The sequence below is a fragment of the Lissotriton vulgaris genome, chromosome 6 (genome assembly GCF_964263255.1).
Source record: "Lissotriton vulgaris chromosome 6, aLisVul1.2, whole genome shotgun sequence".
NCBI lineage: Eukaryota > Metazoa > Chordata > Amphibia > Caudata > Salamandridae > Lissotriton > Lissotriton vulgaris.
The window spans coordinates 140,881,784-140,901,004 of record NC_141694.1 but is presented as its reverse complement, the minus strand read 5'-3'; the positions used below and the strand labels follow the sequence as shown (position 1 = coordinate 140,901,004).

The window sequence follows — 19,221 nt, the reverse complement described above, 5'->3', positions numbered from 1 at the left end:
ACTGTCATATGAGCCCACTGAGGTTTCTCCCTTTTAAACTTGCATAAAGGCATCCAAGCTGAGCTCTGATATCGGGGTTAGTTCCCTGATCCCACTCCCCTTTTTCGCAAGTGGCTGCAGACCTCTCTTTCCAGGCAATTTGAAGAATAATGCTGGTGACAGAATAATTCACAGACCTTTTTACCTGCTGATGGGCAATGTCTAATGCTACAACCAGTTCTATACAGGTCCCCTCATAACTAAGAGCCGTTGTGTGTGCTGCTATAGAGCACTTGCTTTGCACACTCGTGCCATCTAGTGTTTGGTGTAGACATTGCAAGTGTCCCCTTGAACTAAAATCTTTGGTTTTGAGGTGACTCATGATTCTGCCCCCAAAATCCACTGTGCACCAGTACATTCTCTAGTGAAAAAGGTACCCCCTGTAGATACTGTTTTATGTCTGGGACAGAGGTTGGAATTCAAACCAAATAGAGGTGCTTGATCCCACTAAACTTTTATTACTTAACTGGTGGCTGCAAAGAGCTCAAAAGACTGACCACGTCAATAAACCTTCTACAATCAGAATATACTCATTGTAACAATTACATTAACGTCTTTCTTTATTTTAGTCCTCATTTGAAGGCAGGTTTTTGTTTTTATATACTGTACATAACATGGACACAACCAATATTGATTCATACACAATGCAAATTTCTTCTGCAGTATTCAAGAACAGCTCAGTTAGTTATTTGCATCAATTCTTATTAAAAGCACATTGTTTGCCAAACAAAAGCATTTGATGTGTTTATAAAACAAACTTTACAGAAGAAATACCTTGCAGATATACTGATATCATGTAATGTAAGCAATTCTTGTATAGCACACTGCGACCCAGCGGGTATCCTGGAGTTGTGAGACGATAGGCCTGTGGCAAGGGAGCAAGTTAACCTGATGCTCTAGGATAGAGCCAGGTTTTTATGTTCCTTCTAAGCGACAATAGATCATTCATTTGCCGAAACTCCGTGGGTATGTTGTTCCAAAGCCTTGCTGCAGCAACACTGAAGGCTCGTCCCTCCAGTTGAGCTCTTTTAATCGGGGGTACCTTCACCCAGTTGGCCGAAGATGACCGAAGACAACGGGTAGGAGCATACCAGCTGAATTATTTCTGCAACTGTAAAGGCCCCAATCAATGCAATGCCTTAAACACTACATAGAGGGACATAAAATGAATCCTCTACAAAACAGGGAGCCAGTGGAGCTCCGTCAGGGCCTAGGAGGCAGAAGACTGGCGAGGTCTCATCAAGGCCAGCTTAGCTGCCACATTTTGGATTCCTTGTAGTCTCCCAATTAAATACTTTGGGTATTCCAATAGTAGCGCATTACAGTAATCCAGTCTGCTCATGATGACGCTCCTGACTATCAATGCGGGTGTCTGAATCGGAAGCATGGGGAGAATTTTCCTAGGGGCCCTGATAAGAGAGAAGCTGCTCCCCACAGCCTTGTTGACATGCGTTTCTAAGGTCATCTTCTCATTAAAGCAAATCTCCAGGTTACGGACCGTCTTGAACGGTACCTGAAAAGGGTCAGCAGGAATAGGCCAAAAGTCCGCAGAGAGGGAGTACGGCACTCTCCCACCTCCAATGCATAGGATCTCTGTTTTTTCTGTGTTTAAATTGCTGAGAGTTGTTTCTCAGCCGGAGTACCACATCCAACGTACAAATATGGAAGTTATGTAATGTGGTTGATGGATCACCCTCCGGTGAAAGGATAAGCTGGGTGTCATCCGCATAGTTCACCAAGCCTATATCACAAGATTTAATAACGTGCACCAGGGGACGCATATAGGTATTCAATAGTATGGGGCTAATTGCAGATCCCTGCCGAACCCCATAGCGTATCTTGGTGAACTTTGAGGGGAAGGGTCAATGCCTGACATCTGTCTGACAGATAAGAATACAGCCACTTTTTTGCCGAGCCCACAACCCACACTTCTTCCAGCCCTTTCAGGAGGACCTTATGATCGACTGTGTTGAATGCGGCAGACAGGTCCAGCAAGATTAATATAGCTGAATGGCCCCTGTCTGCACGCATCCTAAGGTCCTGCACTGTGTGAGTAGGGCGGTCTCAGTCCAGTGTGCTGGGTGGGAGCCAAATTGAACATCCTCCACTACATCATTTGCCTCCAGAAACTGCGAGAGCTCCTTGCTTGCCAATCGCTCAACAATTTTCACCGGGTAGGGGAGGAGGGAGATGGGCCTGTCATTTTTTAAACATGCTGGGTCAAGTGAGGGCTTTTCAGTAGAGGAGAAACAATTCCCTTTTTCCAGCAGGGCGGGACAGTCCCGCAGCACATGGATTGGCTGCAAAGCTGCCTTAGCAAGGAGAAAAAATAAGCGCCAAGTGCTTTCCAAACCCAATGGAGGAGAGGGTCCAGGGGTGAGCCAAAGGAGACCCTTAGTGCCACTTTGTTGAAGTCTTTCACGGAAGGCATACTGAAGTGGTCAAAAAGGGGCCTCTGAGCCAAATTCATACTTGCCCTGTCCATCCCTCTTTCATATTCTGTGGGAGACCGCAAGCCCCAGAATCAGTGCCATCCACTACCAGGCCATTGATAATTTTGCAGATCTTGTCTTTGAAAAAGACAGCCAAGTTATCACACAATTCCTGCGTTGGGAGGATCTTATTTCCAGTGCAGACGGGGCTGATGATATCATTCATGATTTTAAACACACTCTTAGTGCTATAAGGTGCCTTCAGGATTGCATCCGTAAAAAAATCAGCTTTGGCGGTGGCAATACGTTTCTTATAGAGGAGTATAGCCTCTTTCCAGGCAACCTTGTCTGTGTCAAGAGAACCCTTCCTCCAACGCTGTTCTGCCTGTATACAGCCATGTTTTAATTCTTGCAATTCAGTGTTATACCAAGCGGCAGAGGGTTTAGCTGCTTTTTTAGGTCGAGCTAGAGCAGCGCATGCGCTTCTTGCTCGACTTATAGTAAGGGGATTTCCAGAGCTACCCACAAGCTTTTCCTAGCCTGAAGCTTGTGTGCAGCGTGCACGTGCGAAGCCGCCATATGCCTTTCTTATCTCATTAAGTGCGCACACAACTCCCTCCTCCTCCTCTCTCGCCCCCATCTATGCATTCCGCACGGCCAATGCTTGTTAAGCTACTTTTTTGGTGTTTAAGCACTCCATGAGTGCTTGTGTTTTCAGTCGCTCCTTTCTCTTCGTTCATGTTGCTTTTCTTCTCCTGTCACCCGCCCTATCCCTATCCCTTCAATTCCCCTTCACCCTGTCTGTTTTGTCTTTAAACACCTCTACCCCTCCTCCCCCCCCCCCCCACCCCCCCCCCACCCCTCCCTCGCCAACCCCATTGCTCACGTTCGGCTTTTTAGGTCCCGCAAGAGCCAGCGCATGCGCTGCTCTGGCGAGAAATTTAGTTGCTGGGTTATAAAAGTGCGGCTTTTGCCTGCCACCAGCTTGCTCTTAAGTGCACAAGCGCGCGTGACTTGCACAACGTGCCATCTGGCTTGTAATGGCCTACCTTCCAGCGCGATCACTGCTGCACGCGCACATCCTCGCGATCACTTTTAATGCGATCACTTTCGCTTTCACGGCCGCGCGCCCATTACTTTTACGCCCGCGCTGCCGTTCCTTTTACGGCCGCGCGGCCAATGCTGGTTATAGATGGTATGAAGGGAATTCTGCTGTTCGGACCAGGTGTTGCAGCAGCTCCACAGTGTATAAAATGAAGGTGCAGGGCCCCCGCACCAGGTGATCTTGGGCAGCATGCAGGGGTTTGTCTTTGAGAGGAACGTGATCTCACGTTGTATTTTTAGCAAGGCTTTTGCTTTTATTCTTCGCCGCTTCTCCCGCCCTGTCTTCTCTTCTCCCTATGTGGCCAGTGCTTGCAGAAGGCTGCTGTAGCCCGAGGGGACTTTACTCACACATACCTCTGTTGACCTAGTTCCTGCTCAGTGCGCAAGCTGAAACGCCACATGCTTAGGGACTGCTGAGCTCGCGCTGAACCTCAGGAGACCCCTGGAGTGCCGCTTCTCCCCTTCATTCTTCTTTTATAGAAAACTGCTGAAAACTATGGTCTCCCCCGGAAAGCAGGTACAGCTATCCCCAAAAATACCTTCATGTTCCGAAATAGTTTCCTTATTTGCAATCTGATAAAAGCGTCTTGCAAAGGGGTTTTTCTGGAGCAGAGAAAATGTTTTTATCAAGTCCTTTCCCCTGTGGTTTCCTTTGAGACAAAATCCTAAAAATTTGAGAAAAATGCAAGTAATGCGGGGTCTTCCATAGAAGAAAAACATGACTATCTGGACAATTTCAGCTTGTAAATATTCTGTTTTATATACCGGTGTGCTGCACAGAAATACTGCTGTGTACTTGCGTTGTTTTGAATGAACTTTCATGGTAGTTCCAAACTCCACCATTACTAAATGACTTTTATTGCAGGCTAATTCAGGGACCAGTTTCGCTTGATTTAATGTTGGTAATTCAGATAAAAATTCCAGCACTGTTCTAATTAAATAGAAATAAATGAAATGGGATTTCATTGGTCCCTAGATTGGATTTATTCTTGATCACGATGAATGGGAAAAGTTGCTATCAGAAAGGCAGTTTAGTAACTTTCAAAAATAGAATTAGTACACGTGCAATTGGCATAATTTTTGCCACACTCTCGAAGCACATGTAAAATGTGTCCAAGTGAAACCAGGACACTGCACGAAGTGCAAGTGAGTTACAGTGTCCATTTAGTTTTGCTTAATGCTAATTTTATGAATTGCATAGACTACGAAACCACAGAGCCCAACTTCAATTAAAGCGCAGCTGGAGGGCGCTGCGGCCGCTCTGCGTCTGTGTTCCTAATGTAAAATGACAACCAAATGTAGTCTTTCAGTAAACATGTGACAGTGTTTAGTTTTGCTGGTCATTCATCTGTAATCCAGTAGCTGTGACTTCTTGTACAAAAAATTATTATTAGCATAAAATACACACTCCTCACAGCATTCGCTTCTCTGTTTAACCTCCGACCTAACTCCTAGAGGTCTCCCCGCTCAACATGGCACAAATGTACACCATGCACTTTGTAATTGCTAATTAACAGGGCCCGCTGGTGCTTAGTCGACTCTTTGATTATTAGCAGACAACTAATAGCCCCTCGGGCCCCGGTGTCTCACCTCGCTTGAGCGCCCACCCCCAGCCTCGGAGTGTGCGTTTCCTGTTCTCAGACACTCGCACCAATGGCACAATCTGTCTTCCTAAGCCTTGGTGCAAAATAATAATTGTGTACTTTTTGCAGAGTCCTGTTGCATTAGGAGCCCTGGCTCTCAATTAGGTGGTGTTTATTAGTACTTGGAAGCAGGCTTTGATGAGAAGCGTTGTGGAGGTGTTTAAAGTGAACTCCCCTCCTCCATGCTGCTTTCCTACAAACTGTAGTGGGGGGGAGGGGTCAGCCTGCTGCAGTGAACAGATGCCCTCTTGCCACAGGACAGTCCATCTGTCCGTCCCACCTCCCTCCCTGCTGCAGAGCCTTTCATGTGGATGCTGCGCTTTCACTTTCAAATCTCTGCTGCAAACGCTTCACCGACGCGGCACTTAAATTGTTATTTCCAAAATGTAGCAGGCTACTCTTGTTTTCTCTACGCCCCCACCCCAACTCCCCCTTTCAGAAGCCAAGGAGTTGTTTCATCGCAGCACTCTTCGATTCCCCCGTCCGCACATAGACTCTTGCAAAAAAAGACAAGCATTGGCATTGCCAATAGGTCTCGCTTTTGGGACATTATAAGTATTTAGTTATGCAGCACAATATCGTTGGTGCAACAACATTAACTTTTGCATGGCTAAACACTTGTAAGGTACAATGTTTAGCCATGCAACAGCTGATGTTGTTGCAACAAGAATATTGTGCTGCAAAACTAAATACTTATAATGTCCCAAAAGCGAGACCTATTGGCAATGCCAATACTTGTTTAACCAATTTTGGGGGAGCAGCCCGATTGAGTTGCCTATTGATTTTGTAAACAGAGGGTGGCATAGTTATCCTCCACCTGTTTCTAGGGTCGAAGGAGCCATCAAGGTGAAATACTGGGGAGATGCAGGCTTTTCTCACGAGGCCTTTCCAGTCCCTACTTAGAAAGCTCATTTTTCCCCTCAGTATAGGGCAGATCTGGCTGATTTTAAGCATCTCAAATTTAATCAAGTGGTGATCTGACCAGCAAAATATTCACCACTTTCATCGAGTCTTCCCTAGCTAAAATTAGAACCAGTACATGCCCCCCTATGTGAGTAGGCTCTGTCACCCATTGTGAGAGATGTAGGTCCTTACAAGATTGCAATAGATTATCATTTCCTGAATCCATACTCCCGTTCGGCCCCAAATTAAAGTCACCCAGGATATGGAGAATGGCATGGGAGAGGGCCGCATATTTTTCTGTTGGAGACTAGCCACGCCTGGGGGCCTATAGCAGATATTGCCGGTGATCACCTGGCTCCCATGATCTTTAAGGGCACATATCAGAAGCTCGATCCCATCGACCTCGTCAATATCAACTAGGGAGAAATTCCACGACACTTTAAAAATCATCCCTAACCCGTCACCTCTACCGCAAGGATGTGATCTGTGGAAGGCTTTGTAACCCTGGGGAAACGTCAGGCCCAGCTCCAAATCAGACCCGGGATGAGTCCACGTTTCAGTCAGCAACAAGGCATCTAAGTCCTGAGCCTCTGCCAACAACTGCGTCTCTGTGTAATGTTTACACAGGGACCTAATATTAAGCAGGCCACATTTTAGGGTGTCCCTTATAAGGAAGTCTGCGACTGCCCCAGCCGTGTCTTCCAGTTTGAACTCCCCATGTCCCCCTCCCTGCACACCAATTTCCCGTAATACAGCACTCACGTACATAAAGGCTGGCTTAGCAGGCAGGGCTTTCCCAAATCCAGCAGAGTGGCTCACAGTGTGCGCTGGCTGGTGCGCAGACAGGCTTTCCTTTGGCCACTGTGACGTTTTATAGGCAGTCACTTGGCAGCGCAAGAAGACTAGCAGGCTGACCCCAAAAGGTGCAGCGGGCCCACTCTGACAGGCGGACACCGCCGAGTCAAGCCAGGAGGTAAGACGAGTAAAGTTACAGGCAAAATTTTATTTTAGAAGCAAAGCGATAGTAATTTGTTAAAAAAAAAAGCACCACATACAAGCAGCAGCAGACTTCAGTGCCACTCACAAGCGAGAGATACCGCATCTCAGCATACATCCAGGCACACATTTCCACACTCTCCTTTTACACAAGACATTCTTTCACTCACGTATATCATTTGTACCCATCCCAACCACTAATCACATACACTAACAATAACAACAGGAATGAAACTTCAATTTCAACTATTGTTGTGTTTTTGGCTGGGATCTTGCATAACCAGTCAACACACGTTTCGGTGCTATTTGTGGTGTATATCCACCTTCTTCAGGACCTCCTACAGTCACAACTAAATAGTGGTGGATCAGGTGGTGGTAGCTGCAAGAATAACATTAAATCGTTTCGGTAAGCCTGAAATTTAATTTCTAAAATAAGAAAAATTCCAAAGTTATTTCTGCACAAAGAGAAGACCTCCACCTTTATACAAAAAGAGAGAATACCAGGACGGACACTGTGAGCAAAGGCCTTAATTGTACAATACCTTATAACCCATAGACAAAATAAACCGAAATCTCTTTATTCCTAAGTACCAGTGACATGCACACATCAACAGTACAACTTAGCATGAAGGACACAGGAAAACTTATTACAACATCCATGTGTGGAATAGGTAAAAACCCTTTCCCCCAAGTACCTCACGGGTGCCGGGCACTGTACCTCCCTTCTGGGTAAATATGTATCCCATATGTCAGGAGAGTTCCGGGACATACACATTAGTGTTCTATGGCAATAGCTAGAGGTGTAAATGACAGATTTAATGAAAAGAAAAGATTATCATGGGCTGACTGACTCTCAGAAAGGCTATAAATTGTCACCCTATGCACTATACCTGTCATAGTAGCCTGTGAGTCTACCCAGAGCGTTAAACTCCTATGGAGGGAACATCATTCTGCTTGTGCGAGAATCCAAATCTCACTGCATCACACCTTTGCAGTATCCTGTATATGGAAAACCAAGGAGGAAATAAACCAAAAGTGGACCGCTGGTCATGTAGCAACGTAGATATCCCCAACCCATCCTCTTTCCATCCAAAGCTATCGGCACCTAAATACTAGGTTGGGTAATGAGGTTGCCAACCCTAAGGCTTGAAAAGCTTTCAGTACTTTTTAGCAAGCACTGCTTAACCCATCTTCTGAAGTGATCTTTAAATCATAGCTTTTAACAAGCGTGGCTATTATTAGTGCCGAACAAACCTATGCGAATAGCTAACCAGTAAATTCTCAACCGAATTCTACCAACCGGTTTGGATGTACCTCACAGAGCACTTGAACCACTGCGTAAGTCAGCCGAAAATTTGGCATTGAAGAACCGAAAATGAATCTCATTTTCTCCAGTGAACATCGTATGAACTTATCATAGCAGACATTAGACCAGAAAACCTTGGAGAAGGTCTTACGAGGATTGGTAGGGCCAATAAGCACCTTACCTGGTGTGACTACACCCTCAAATATGCCACCCTCCTCTGGGAGGGGGCATAGACCTAGTGTAGGAAGATGGCTCTGTATATACTATACCAAAGTGAGGTATAGTGTGCACAGAGTCCAGTGGAACCCCAAAGGAAGACAGAAGTAAAAGTAGATATCACCTTATTCTCCATTTGTGGTAGTGTGGGTGAGCAGTAAGGCTTTATCAGAGGGTTGTGCTAAGCATTTGTTGTACACACTCAATTAGCAAATTATGTCACACACTCAAAGACTGAACTGAGACCAATTTGTTTGTATCACAAATATTAAGTTACTTTTATTTTTAGAACCAAGTCAGGCCTGGTGCAGATAAGTGGTTTATACTTTGCAGTAAACAGTACAGTTGAATGCAGTATCCAGTACAGTTGAATGCAATTGTATATACTTCGTTTTGGTTACATATAAATCATTTGCAATACAATATTTTGAAATACTGTACATAAACTTTGTAAATACTTTGGTTATATTAGTTATTTTACTTTGCAGAATAGTTTTCTTTCACAGTGTAGTCCACCTGGATACTGCACTGGGTCATTTCCTGAATAAAGGTAAGTAAATACAGTTTTGTTATTCGAACACAATTGTATAGGCTTTCATAGAGTTTCCAACTCCACACTTAGAAACTTTCTCACAAGAAAACAGTCATTGTTATCCTACGGGAGGAAATAGAATTATCGGTTAACAGGTAAGTACTTTGTTGTGGGAGTTGGTTTTCTGGGGTAAGACTCCAGGGTCCCCAAGGGTCATGCATGCACCCTCAGCAGCATTGCAGCCTCAAAAGAAGGATGAAGACGTGCAGTAAAGCCTGAAGACAACTACTTACTTGGCCCCAGCCCTTCCGCCCTGTCTCCAGCTTCAAAGACCTTGCAAAAAGACAACGCCCGTCTTGCAGCCAGCAACGCGACTTCCAGAAACCCGAGGAAGACTGCCTGAACTTAGACAAAGACCAGAACTCTTGGGAAAAGCTGATCTGTCCCTAAGAATCCAACACCAAGAACCCTGCCAGCTGGAACCATGAGTCCTAATCACTCTGCACCCGACACCTATTGCCCGTGACCAGGTGGCCCCCGACCCAGAACAGTTTCCCCAGTGATTACTGACCTCAAGTTGGTTGACCTCCTGGACCCTCCTGGACGCCACGATAATGCCTGCAGCCTGAATCCGGAGGCTCCCCATGACTGTCCTGCTTCGGTAAGAAGAATCTGACATCTAAAGGCACCCCTGCACTATAGCCCCTGGGCCTTGGTGAGCTGACTTGACAATTTATCCTTTGACCCTTTTCATCTTTACTTACCTCTGCTGTCATTGGTTTCGCTCCTGCAACCTCTAATGCGACACCTGCAGCCTGTTTGTCCGAAGCAAATTCTCAATTGAAAAGCATTAGGCACCTGACGCACAGCTGCCCCTGTGCCGCTGGTGGTGTATATTTGGTGCTGCTTTGTGGCCCCCGTGCTGGTTCTTACCCCCAAAGCTTGGCCCCTGCAACCGATTTACCTACCTGCAAGCAGTGTGGCTTCAAGCACTCCCAGGCTCCATTGAAACGCGTTGGACCGAACTCAGATTTTGACCACTGCACCCGGCCACCCCTATGCCGCTCGTTGGTGGTGCAGTTTTGGTACTCACCTGAAGCTTCTCCCTTGCTGACCTTTGGTCCCGAAGACCAGAACTATTAAGTTGGGTACTTACCTGCATAAACGCATTATTTTTTTCCTCCGTAGGACAACACTGAGCTCTTTAAAAATGGCACTTTTGAAATTAAAAAGTATTTGTATTTTAAAACGTACTTACTTTATTGCAAAGATCTTGGTCTTAAAATAAAACAAGAAAGCTTATCCAGTATTGGGGTATCTTTCATAGATTCACATGCCTGAATCATTCCACGTCGCCGAGTCGGGAGTCCCACAGTAAATAAAAAAGCAGTGCCAAAAGAACTTTGTAGTAGTAGGCCCTAGAAAAGACCTGAAGCCTAGATTATAGTAGCCTATCTACCTCATTATGCTAAAAAGACCTAAGTCTTTGCTCCCACCAATCAGCTTACAGCACCCTCTAGAACCCTCTCTGCAGAGCCAGCTCTCCTCAGATTTTCACCGCACGTCGTGTGGAAGAGAGTCTCCCTGAGTCTTGACTCAGTTTTTTCTTCAGAGCTTCAGGATGTCTGACAGAACCTGCGAGAAGAAGGTCCATGTGGATGACCAGCAGAAGGATTGCATTTATTGCCTTTATCCCAAACATGAGGCAAAAAATTGTAAGATCTGCCGCACCTTCCCTTCTAAGACCTTAAGGGATACGGAGGCCAGAGTCCTTTTGTGGCTTAAATCCTCTTGCACGGAGGATGATAATAGAGCCTCTACCTCTAGCAAGAGGGCGAGGTCTCAAGAGGATAAGACAAGTGAGGGGAGAAAACATGCGAAAACCTCCCACTCCACTTCAGGCTCTTCACAGAGATCTCAACATTCTGTCTCTGGAGCCTCAGCCACCAACGATTCCTCAAAGAAAACCGTGAGTAAGAGTTCTACTGTCTCCTCACCAGTGACTATTATTTCTACTTCAACCTCCTCTTCTACGGCTATGATATCTACTACATCTATTACTTCACCTATTGTGTCTACAAAAATTTGTATTGTGGCTAAAAGAACCCTCGTAGACGACTCGTCGACGAAGACATCATCGTCAACGAAGCCTTCGTCGTCTAAAAAGAGCCAGTCGACGAAGTCATTGATGCCACCGTCGACTGTCTAGTCGACGAAGAAAGCATCGACGACGAATCCGTCGACGGCTGCCCCGTCGATGACGAGCCCGCCGATAGTTACTCCGTCGACGATGAGCCCGTCCCGTCGACGTCGAGTGCATCGACGACGGTCCCGTCGACGTCGAGTGCATCGACGACGGTCCCGTCGACGTCGAGTGCATCGACAACGGTCCCGTCGACGTCGAGTGCATCGACGACGGTCCCGTCGACGTCGAGTGCATCGACAACGGTCCCGTCGACGTCGAGCCCATCGATGACGGTCCCGTCGACGTCGAGCCCATCGATGACGGTCCCATGAACGGCAAGACCACCGACGACAATTCCTTCGTCGTCGACTATCTATCCGACGACGACCTCGTCGACGATAAACCCTTCGTCGACGGCATCTTTTTAGCTGACGGCTGCACCTTTGTCACCGGTGCCATCCAAACTGATGGATTCAGCTTTACAAAAGCCTGTTGCTGGGAATCAGACTTTTTGTATGCCACTTTCCACAAAGAATTTTCAACTTGTATCTTACAAGAGACATCAAGGTTCTTATATGTCGCCACTTATGCCCTCTCATCTTCTAGAATCTTATTCCGATGATGAAGAGGATGATTTTGAGGACGATGATAATGGAGCTTTTGGTGAGGCGCGTCGCCCATCTGATCTCATCATTAAGTGTCAAGACGATGATGAAGATGACACCTACACAGAGCATTACTACCAGGAGGAAATCATAGTGCCTCATGCTTTGGAACATCAGAGACGGCCTAAGGTCTCAGAAGTCACTCAATTACCACCTACTTTGATACAGGACTTACAGGCTATGCTGGTGGATTATAAACAACGCTTTCCTCCACAAATGCCTCAATCTAGTACTTCTGTTCCTCTACCTCAAATTCCACCACTTTCTCCAGTCGTGGAACCTACGCCACCTGATTTGCCTCCGCAAACCCCGGACACGTCATCAGAAGAGGAAGTAGAAAACGGAGAGTTGCCTAACGTACCGTCATCAGACCCATGGGATGAATACGTTATCCCCATGCCATCCCCTCCAACTCCTCAGCCTTCAGATTCACCACCTGAAGATATAGGTGGGTTTCACAACCTGATGCAGAGGGTATCAAACAGATTTCAACTCCCGGTGACAGTGGAGCAAACTGAGTGCTTTCTCCATGATTTTAAAGAGGAAACAAGGAAGGTGTCTAGAGCCATTCCTATCATTGACTCCATTTGGAAGGAGGGCCTAAAGATAATGAAAAACCCCGCATCTGTGCCTGCTGTGTTGCCAAGAATTGAAAAGAAGTACTGTGCCCCGCTCACTAGTCCAGCGTGCCTTATTGGCCATCCACGTCCGGATTCAGTAATCTCTCAGGCTGCGCAACAGAGGTCGAAAAACTCAGCTACCCCTATTTCTACACCACCTGATAAGGAGGGGCGACGCTTACACCTTATTGGGAAAAAGTTTTCCACTATGGCTGCAGCATCCGTCAGAGCGGCAAATTCTTTGGCGATTATAGGGCGCTATGATCGCAAAATGTGGTCCGGATTGGCTGGTTTCATAGACCTGATTCCAGAGGACAAGAGGCAGGAAGCGCGGAAAATATTAATAGAAGGAGAGCGCGCAGCTGCGGAATCCATCGACTGCGCATTAGATATTGCGAATACAAATTTCAGACAGTTAGCAGGAGCGGCTGTCTTAAGGCGTCAAGGGTGGTTGAAGGCCACTACCTTTCGTCCAGAGGTCCAATTGAAAGTGCTGGACATGGCATATGACGGAGAGTCTCTCTTTGGAAAATATGCCGACGAAGCTCTCCAAGCAATTAATACAGATACTGCAAAGTCTCTAGGGTCGTTGCAGTACAAAAGAGGATCGTTCAGAGGTGCGAGAGGACGCGGTTATTCGTCCAGAGGAAGTTATTACCAGCAAGGCAGGCAATACCAACAGCAATACCGCCAGAACTATCAGTCCTCTTATCGCTAGTCTGGGTCGGCTGGTTTCTCTTGCCAGGGAGGAAGAAGGCGCACAAACAACCAAGGACGAGACAATCACAAGAAACAGTGAGGTCACTTGGGCGCCACGTTCAGTCCCCTACCTTCCCGTGGGCGCGAAAATATCTGCCTTCCAACAACAATGGCATCAAATAACATCAGATCAGTGGGTGTTGTACCTGGTCCAACATGGTCACACCCTGGAGTTCATCACCAAACCTCCAACAACTCCGCCCAGAGGTCCCCCTCCCCCTCATCTTCACTTATTGATCAAGGAAGTTCAAACAATGCTTCTCAAGAACGCAGTAGAGAAGGTTCCAGTTCGTCAAAGAGGGACAGGTTTCTATTCCTGTTTTTTCCTCATATAAAAGAAATCGGGGGAATGGCGACCGATCCTAGTACTGCGCAATCCGAACAGATACCTCAAGAAACAGGGATTCCGAATGGTCACCCTATCCCAATCCACCCAAAGCATTGAAAATACCTCTGTTTCACTGTCGCTGGCGCCCATTATCAGTTCAAGGTCCTCCCATTTGGACTCAAGTCAGCTCTAAGGATTTTTACAAAGTGCCTGGCTCCTGTGGCAGCAGCTCTTCGGACAACAGGGGTATAGGTCTTCCCGTACTTGGACGACTGGCTAGTCAAAGGTCCATCAAAGGCCAAAGTGAAGTCCGACATTACAATATGCCGCAATCTCTTTACATCGCTAGGCCTCACAATCAACAAGAGAAAGTCACAATTGGTTCCGAAACAGAACCTGCTGTTCCTAGGAGCTTGTCTGGACACAGTAGGATGCAAGGCATTCTTGTCTCGAGAAAGACAACTCCGAACTGCGCCCAAGCAGCACCTGGACACACCCATGGACCCTTCACCTGCCACCCCTGTAAATTCTCCTGCATCAAGTCCCACACCAAACCCACGAACACCAAACAGAGACCCGACACCAACCACCTTAAATGCATTCTTCTCAACACACGGTCGGTTCACAAACACGCCATCGACCTTTGGAATCTACTAGATACCTCTTCTCCGGACATCGCCTTCCTAACAGAAACTTGGATGAATGCCTCTTCTGCTCCAGACATCACCAAAGCCATCCCGGACGGCTACAAGATCATCCGTAAGGACCGCCCCATCCAAACAGGAGGAGGTATCGCCATCGTCCGCAAGAACACCATACGCGTCTCAATTAGCTCAGAAGACAACCTTGCGATCGCCGAACACCTTCACTTCCAGACCCACACCGACCCCAAGACCACACTCAGAGGCACCCTCCTCTACAGGCCACCAGGACCCCGTACAAAATTCAGCGACATCATCACTGACTTCATCACCCCACACGCCCTCCCCTCGGAAGAATACATTCTACTGGGAGACCTCAATTTCCATCTGGAAAAGAGCAACGACAGCAACACTGCCACCCTTTTGGACAATCTCGCCAATCTCGGGCTCAAACAACTTGTCAACATCCCCACTCATCGCGCAGGACACACACTCGACCCTATCTTCACTTCCAGCAAGCACATCTCCTTCACTCACACCACACCCCTCCACTGGACGGACCACAGTTGCGTCCACTTCACTTACAACAAGACCACGATCCACAACCACCCTCAACCAACTTTTCGAAGAAATTGGAACAAAATCACCATCGACCAGATCTCCTCATCGCTTCTTCAAAAACCACCTGCCTATTCAACGAACCCTAACCAAGCCGCTATCAACCTCACACAATGGCTAACCCAAACCGCCGATAAACTAGCACCCCTGAAAAAACATCAAATCAAGCAAGGAAGCAAGAACGCCCCCTGGTTCAACGATGACCTCAAGAAATCTAAGAAGCTATGTCGCTCCCTTGAAAAAACTTGGAAAAAAGACCCAAACAATATCACCCAAACCGCCTTCAAAAACGCCACCCGCAAGCACCACCAACTAATCCGAACAGCCAAGAAATCAGCACTCAAAGACCGACTAGACAACAACACTCGCAACAGCAAGGAACTTTTCAACATCATCAAAGAATTCTCCAACCCCGCCGCCAGCTCAAACGACATCACCCCCTCTCAAGTCCTCTGCGACTCCCTCGCCTCATTCTTCCATGACAAAATAGCCGACATTCATAACAGCTTTGACAACCAACCTGTAAACCAGTTCACCCCACTCACCTCCGAACTTGTACCTCCTCCGAACTACCTTCTCGACTGGAACCTAATCACCACAGAAGACACCATTCACCTGATGAACTCCATCCACTCAGGATCCCCGACAGACCCATGCCCCCATCACATCTTCAACAAAGCAAACTCCGTTATCGCACCCCATCTCCGAGACGTCATCAACTGCTCCTTCAACTCCGCCACATTCCCAGAAAGCTGGAAACACGCCGAACTCAGCGCCCTTCTGAAGAAACCTACAGCTGACCCCTCCGAACTCAAAAACTACCGCCCCATCTCGCTCCTTCCATTTCCTGCCAAAGTCATTGAGAAAGCCGTCAACAATCAACTCGCCGCCTTCCTCGAAACCAACAAATCACTCGACTCCTCACAATCTGGCTTCCGAGCCAGACACAGCACTGAAACCGCCCTCATCGCAGCAACAGATGACATTCGAACACTTCTGGACAACGGAGACACAGTCGCCCTCATTCTCCTTGACCTCTCTGCAGCCTTCGACACAGTCTGCCATAGCACCCTGATACAACGCCTTAGAAACATCGGAATTCAAGGAAAAGCATTGGACTGGATCATCTCGTTCCTCGCTGGAAGAACTCAGAGAGTCCGCCTCCCCCCTTTCAAGTCAAAGGCCTCCGAAGTCATCTGCGGCGTCCCGCAAGGATCATCACTCAGCCCCACCCTCTTCAACGTCTACATGAGCCCCCTCGCAACCATCGCACGGAAACACAACCTCAACATCATCTCCTACGCTGATGACACTCAGCTGATCCTCTCACTCACCAAAGACCCAACCACCGCCAAAACCAACCTACATGAAGGGATGAAAGAAGTAGCCGAGTGGATGAAGCACAGCCGTCTGAAACTGAACTCGGACAAAACAGAAGTCCTCATCCTAGGTACTTCCCCTTCCGCATGGGACGACTCTTGGTGGCCAACGGCCCTAGGAACAGCCCCCACACCGACGAACCACGCACGGAACCTGGGCTTCATCCTGGACTCCTCACTCTCGATGACAAGACAAGTCAACGCCGTCTCATCATCATGCTTCAATATCCTACGCATGCTCAAAAAAACATTTCGCTGGATCCCCACCGAAACAAGAAAAACGGTCACCCACGCTCTGATTACTAGCCGTCTAGACTACGGAAACACCCTTTACGCCGGTACCACCGCAAAACTGCAGAAAAAACTCCAACGCATCCAAAATGCTTCAGCCAGACTCATACTAGACATCCCTCGCAAAGACCACATCTCCGGTCACCTGAAAGACCTGCACTGGCTCCCCGTCAACAAAAGGATAACTTTCCGTCTCCTCACCCACGCACACAAAGCCCTCTACGAACTCGGACCGGATTGCCTCAACACGCGCCTTTCCTTCTACACCCCCACCCGCCAGCTGCGTTCGTCCAACCAAGCCCTCGCCGCCGTCCCGCGCATCCACAAAGCCACCATGGGGGGAAGATCCTTCTCCTACTTAGCAGCCAAAACCTGGAATTCCCTCCCCACCCACCTCCGCCTCACTCAAAACCACCTAGCCTTCAGAAAACAGCTTAAAACCTGGATATTCGATAAGTAAACCTCCCCCCCCCCCCTCCTCAAGCGCCTTGAGACCCTCTGGGTATGTAGTGCGCTATATAAATTATGACTTGACTTGACTTGACTACAGGCTCTAGCCATAAAACTGTCAAGAAAAAGGTCACTTTCAGTTCGCCTATTTGCATCGCTTCTGGGGATGTGCTCATCGGCCATCAACCTCATTCCATTGGCACGTCTAAAAATGCGGCCTTTACAGGATCCTCCGTCCTGGTCAGAACGGACAACACTACCAGCATGTTTTATATAAACAAGCAGGGGGGAACGAGATCAGCAACATTGTCCAGGGAAGCCCAAGAGTTATGGCAATGGTTAACAATTCACAACATAACTCTCAAGGCGGAACACGTCAGAGGTCTTTACAACACATTGGCAGACAAACTGAGCAGGTCTTCATCAGATTGCCACGAGTGGGAGCTGCACAACAACCAGTTGAGCAAGGTGTTTCAGAGATGGGGCAAGCCGAAGTTGGATTTATTTGCAACTCAACAGAACAAGAAATGGCAGTACTACGCCAGCAGGTACCCTCAAGGGGGAATGCCCTGTCCATGCGATGGTCAGGGATTTATGCTTACACCTTTCCTCCGATCCCTTTGATACCATGAGTGGTGCGCAAGATGAAGTTGGAGAGTTGCCGCCTTCTCCTATTTGCTCCCAAGTGGCCTCGCCAGTATTGGTTTCAGGAGCTCATGCTACTTTCACAGGAGCCACCGATCAGACTGTTGGTAACCCCAACGCTACTGTCACGCAACGAGGGTCAGGTGCTTCACCCAGACCCTCAATCGTTGAAATTGCACGCATGGCTCCTAACTTCCTAGAATTTGAACATCTCCAAATTCCTCAGGACTGCCGAGACATTCTAAAGAAAGCAAGAGCTCAGAGTACATTAAAGACGTATCGTCTCAAATGGAAGCGCTTCTGCGCTTGGTGCATCTCTAACGCTTTACATCCTATAGAGGCGCCAGCAGAGAAAATATTGCCTTATTTATTGCATTTGGCACGTTCTGGTTTTTCTTTTTCTTCAATAAAGGTCCACTTAGCGGCCTTATCCAGATACAGAAAAATGGCTAACATTCAATCGCTCTGCTCTTCATCGATAATTAAACAGTTTATGAGGGGTCTTTTCTAGGCTTATCCTCCAGTGAAGACCTCACCACCAGAATGGGAGCTAAACACTGTTCTCTCACAGCTGATGAAGCACCCGTTCGAGCCCATCCATAGAGCTGACCTAAAGTTCTTGACATGGAAGGTTGCTTTATTATTAGCGCTAACTTCCTCCAGAAGAGTGGGAGAAATTCAAGCCTTCACTATAATGGAGCCCTTTTTGCATTTCTCATAGGACTATGTCACTTTGCGGACGAATCCAACATTAATACCAAAAGTGCCTTTCCCCGTTCCATCTAAATGAGCCAGTCAAGCTGAAGGTTTTCTTTCCAAATCCTACAACCCCGGCTGAAAGAACATTGCATTCTTTAGACATTAAACGATGCTTAAAGTTCTATCTCCAGAGAACCAAGACTTTAAGAAAGTCAGATCAACTGTTTGTAGCTTATGGCCAGACTACATTGGGAAAAGCGGTCACTAAAGCCACAATTTCCAGGTGGATAGCCTCCGCCATTCAGTTCTGTCATATCAAGGCTAACCGACCGTTGACAAGATCTGTTCAATCTCATTCCACAAGAGCTGTGGCAGCGTCTGCAGCTTTGTTTGCAGGAGTGACGCTTTTAGAACATTTGCCGTGCTGCGACATGGAAGAATGTCCACACGTTTACAAGACACTACTGCCTGCAATCAGAAAATCAGGATGATGCGGCAGTGGGCCAAGCGGTTTTACGGCACCTGTTTCCATAAAGAATACATACAGGTACTAATGTTGGTTTATTCTTATACTAGTAGCCCGCCCCGGCTTTGCCCTGGGCAGAAGGGGGCTGGGGGCAGCATTTTAAGCCTCTGTGCACCCAGATGGGCGCCACCCCCCCCCCCCCCCCGACATTGCCCAGTCCGCATCCCTCCCGCCCCGACATTTGCCATACCGCCTCCCGCCTTGTGCCTTGAGCCTCCCTCCCGCCTCGCGCCTTGCGCCTTGA

At 47.5% G+C, this 19,221-nt stretch overlaps 1 protein-coding gene across 1 annotated transcript in view; it reads left to right on the top strand.

The window, feature by feature from the left end:
- The window catches only part of PARP1 (poly(ADP-ribose) polymerase 1), a 461,510-nt gene that overhangs the window by 345,012 nt on the left and 97,277 nt on the right, over positions 1-19,221 (top strand). The window lies entirely within an intron of this gene.